The sequence below is a fragment of the Nannospalax galili genome, unplaced genomic scaffold (assembly GCF_000622305.1).
Source record: "Nannospalax galili isolate Female #2095 unplaced genomic scaffold, S.galili_v1.0 scaffold85, whole genome shotgun sequence".
Taxonomy (NCBI): Eukaryota; Metazoa; Chordata; class Mammalia; order Rodentia; family Spalacidae; genus Nannospalax; species Nannospalax galili.
The window spans coordinates 2,737,732-2,742,557 of record NW_008358866.1 but is presented as its reverse complement, the minus strand read 5'-3'; the positions used below and the strand labels follow the sequence as shown (position 1 = coordinate 2,742,557).

Here is a 4,826-nt window from a genome sequence, read left to right as displayed (position 1 = left end):
TTCTTGTGATTTCTTAAATTTTTCGTACTTTTTGCTTTATTGGTCTAGTTTGTCCACTTTATCTTTCAGTCTTGATATTCTGTTTTCTATTTCATTCATTCTATTGGTGAGGCTTTGTCCTGTCATTTCTAATTGGCTTACTGAGTGTTTCACTTCCTTCTTCATTTCAGCCTGAGTATTCTTCAATATTTCTAACTCTTCTGAATTCATTCAGAAGTTTATCCCTATCTTTCTTCAGTTCTTTGATTTCTTTGCTTGTGTGTTCTTGAAATTTACTGAATTCTTTTATCATGTTTATAACTGGTCCTTTGAGTTTCATGTCCTGCATTATCTGTAGGGGGTTCTTATTGTACTCTTCTAGAGGACTATTGGTATTTGGTGGGGTTAAGTTATTTTGGTTTTTCATGTTATTTTTTCTCTGTGATTTTGACATGTGAATTTCTTTTGTAGTTTCTGATTCTTGTGTGAGACTCAAGTCTTCAAGTTTAGGTCAGCTTCTTTTTGTAAACTTTATGTGCCTTTGTGGTTTACTTTTTGGGCACGAAAAGCTGTTTGGTCTAAGCTTCCAGTCCTCTCTTTTGATTTTGTACTTGAGTGGCCAGATTGCTTTTGTCTTTAGGAGTTCACATAGAGGCCCAAAGTCAGATGAGGATCAGATGCTGTCAGACTTTCTTCCAAGGTCTGGATCACCCCCGAAAGATTTTGGCCTCAGGAATTTGGGGGTTGGACTGGCCTGGGGCAGGGCTCAGGAAAGATGCTGGTCTAGGGCAGCTGGTGGCCATGACACTCAGAGATGCAAAGTGAGATGGGGGCTGGAAGAGGCCCTAAGGTCTCCTGGGGACTGCATTGATGAACTGGGTTGGTCTGGATGCAAAGGATCAGGAAGCTAAAAGGTCAGCCCTGGAGTCCAGGAAAGAGGCTGGTGGGTTGTGCAGCCAAGGGAAGCAGAGGGAGGTGAGGGTGGGGCCAGGCCCAAGAAGGCTCCTGGGGACCTCGAGAAGGAACTGGGTCCACCTAGATGCAAGGGATTAGGAAGCAGTGGTGGTCCCAGGGTCCAGGAACAAGGCTGAGGGCCATGCAGTCCAGGGAAGCAGAGTGAGGTGATGGTGGGACCAGACCCAGAGGGCTCCTGGGGACTGCGAGAAGGAACTGGGTTGGCCTGGATGCAAAGGAACAGGAAGCAGTGGTGGTTCCCCCGGTGTCTGGAGTGCCAAGACAAGGAATTGGACAGCACCCAGGTTAGGAGGAGAGACAGGTGGGGAAGATGGGAGGATGAATGAGGCTGGGGGAGTCAAGCCATGGAGGGCATGATCGACTTACCTGGAAAGTGGCCCCAGGTTGTGCAGGCCCAGGGAAGCAGAGAGAAGTGATGAGCTTTTTATATTACTTAAGCCTTCATTAATTGGATGACGTATACCAAATTTATTGAGGGAAATTTGCTTTACTTAAAGATCATGGATTTAAATATAAATCTTATCCCAAAACACCTTTTAATATGACACATGAATTTAGCCATCACAAATATTAATTTAAAATAACTCCTTGACCACTGAATGTCAAAATTTAGGTTTAATAAATTATAGTTATCTTTTTAGTGTTCCAAATGCACACTGTTCTATTTCTTAGATTTGTTTTTAGAACTATATATGAGTAATCTGTTTGCATTTTAGGATCACACCTGAAGTACCAAGGGTCATGATTTCATATTCCAAGCCTCAGAAGGAAAGAATGTGTAGCATGTAGCAGGGACAAAGGAATACTTCCCAATTTTTTGAAATTCAAAAGTTGAGGCTTTTGGGAAAGCAGGAAGGAACTTAGACACTGAAGATTGGAGAGAAGCTGTGCTGTGATGCTAAGAAAATCCTCCTTGCAAAAATTTGGATAGGAATCAAGGACAACTGTGAAGTGATGTCTGTGAGAACACCTGTGTCCCTTGTCATCACCCTATTGGGTTCAACACTCCAAAAGAAATACAGGGGAATTATAGAAATAATTCATGTGGAAGAGAAATTTTAGAAAGGAAATTAATCTGGCTGGCTGGAGATAGGTCTGATAATTATTTTTAAAATAATTATTTGTTCTGTGCTTACTTTGTGCCAGAAGTACCAAGTATCTTACATATTTTTATATTTATCCCCACACTGACCTCATGAGCCATGAGCTTGACACCTTCCCTGTACTAATTTCAGGACAGGTTTACCCTCATCCAAAAGTTAGTAGGGTACCCAGGATTTCTGGTAAGATTTTTTTTTTTAAAGTTCTGACTTTGGGAAACTTTATTTAAGGAAATAGAGCTTTTAAAGGGGAAACAGGAAGTAGTGTCATCATTGGCAAAATTGGACATTAACATACATTTTTTTCTTTCTTTCTTTTTAGAGACAGGGTCTCTCTGTAGCCATAGCTGGCCTGGAACTTGCTATGCCCACCATAGTGGCCTGGATTTCACACAGGTTCATCTGTCTCTGCCTCCAGAGTTCTGGGATTAAACGTGTGCACCACCATGCCTGGCCCATTTTTGCTTTTAGATGTTCAGGATTGTTCTAGCTGAAGCAAAACAGTCCCTGAGGGATTTATTCGAGTTTTAAGGTTGAAGTCCATTCATGGAAGCCACACTTGAGTTTCTGGAGAGGAGCTGTATGATGAAGAAGCCAGGATCACGGCTACTTCTCTGCCCAGGGAGGCAACCTTGATGGTATAAGAACAGAGTATACCAATTTCTTTTTTCTTTTTTTCTTTTTCTATTCATTATTTCCATTTTATGTGCATGTGTGTACTGCCTGCATGTAGGCAAGTGCACCCATGTCATGCAATGCCCGCAGAGGACAGGAGAGGCTGTTGGATCCCTTGGAACTGGAGTCACAGACAGTCGGCAGCTGCCATGTGGGTGCTGGGATTCGAATCCGGGTCTTCTGCAAGAACAGTGTTCTTAAGTTCCAGGTCTTCTGCAAGTCAGTGTTCTTAACTGCTGAGCCATCTCTCCAGCCCCATCTCTCCAAGTGTGGCATCCCAATTTCTTTCAGGTTTCTCACAGCTACTGCCAAGGCTAAGTTTGAGAGAGGTTGTTCCCAAACCTCCATGCTGTTTTTAGTTCTAAGACAATACCTCTGCTTGCCCAAGGAATCTTGGTTGATGGCAATTACATCCACATACTGAAGCAAAGCCATGGCTTGAGAGCTGATTTGTCGGAGATAATGACATGATCAGAGGAGCTGCCATGATAGCCCAGAAGGCCCTCTGTGTCACCTGATGATCCCAGCTGAGCCCAAAGTTGCCAGTCACTAACATATCTGGGTCATTCCAACCCCCTGTTCCAACGACATCAAAAATTTCCTTCAGGTTAGCTGTTGTCCAGGCCAAGACACTCTTTGTGATTTCCCAGGAATCATAAACATCATCAAAACTTCTCTAGTGATTGCAGTACTGTCATATATTAGTGTAATTGGGCTTATGAAAGGGTCTCAAATAAAGAGGCCACTCAAAGGAGTATACAATGCTTCTGCTAGTCCTGTTCAAGGCCAAGGACATGTATTTAAAACCATTTGCCAAACTTGTCACACTGTCACGGTAACAACCATCAAATTTTAGCAGATCTACACCCCGGTCAGCAAAGGTCTGGGCATCAATGTCATAGTATCCAAAACTCCCAGGGAAGCATGCACAGGTTTTATTTCCAACATTTTCATAAATGCCTAGCTTAGGTCCTTTGCTGTGGACATAATTAGCTAGGTGGTGGATCCCACCAGGAAAGCACTGGGGGTCTGCCTGAAGACAGCCTTGTGAATCCCTTTCAGCAGCCATCCGACAGTCATCTATGCAGAGGTATTCATAACCTGCATCCTTCCAGCCATCAGAGGCCATGAACTCTGCCATCTGCATGAAGAACTGCTTGCTGATGCAGGAGTCAAGATCTTCCTGGCAGTCAAGGTTGCACACGAAATGCTCCCAGTGTAGCCAGCCCATAGTAGAAGTCTTTGCCAATCCATTGTCCAATGCCCTGCCCCCTCCAAATGCCCCAGTAAACTAAGGTCAAGGGGTGAAGGGCAAGCTTATAGCTCAGCCACAGTTCTCCACTCCAAAACTTCATGGTCACGGGGAATTCTACAGTACAGTTTTCTGGAGGTAACCTTGGTTTTTAAGTTTATCTATGCAGCAGACCAATCACTGATGAGCTTCAATAATGAGCCATTGTTTCTTGGGTAATGGGATGGTTATCTCCAGAGGTGGACCAATGATCAATTATGTAAGATGTACCATTAGCCAGTCATATTGGACCTCTCTTTACATTGGCCCACCCCATTTACAAACAAGGTGGAAGTTCAGCACCTCAGTGATCCTGAGTTTAAGCTGAGAGTTCCTGGTAAGATTTTTTGTGGACTGAGTGAATTGATATTTGAAATGTACTCAAAACAGTGCCTGATATCCACCAAATACACCGTACATATTAGCAATTACTATTAGGGTTCCTTTATTTTATTTTTATTTATTCTTTAATAATTTCATATGTGTTTCTGATGAACCACAATGACTAGCCTGGCAAGATATCCTCAATGGTGCAATAGTGACACTTTTATCTTGGGAGTAACCAACAACTATCTAATTGGACTAAAAGCCTGCTCAATGGGAGGGAATTCATGGCTGGTTTTGTAAATATACCCAGTTAACAGTGACTAGAAAAGTTATAGACCCTAGAGAAGAATATACTATTGCCATTTTCCTAAACTATTTCTAACTGTATTGTAAATGCTTATCCTTAGACCTACAGGTAAGTACAGCTCTAACCATCAAAGAAGCTTATTTTTTCTATCAAATTTATTTGAATTTTTGTG

At 42.5% G+C, this 4,826-nt stretch overlaps 1 pseudogene; it reads right to left on the bottom strand.

Moving 5' to 3' along the window:
- Positions 1–2,529: 2,529 nt before the first annotated feature.
- Positions 2,530–4,084, bottom strand: LOC103725238 (annotated as a pseudogene).
- Positions 4,085–4,826: the final 742 nt, after the last annotated feature.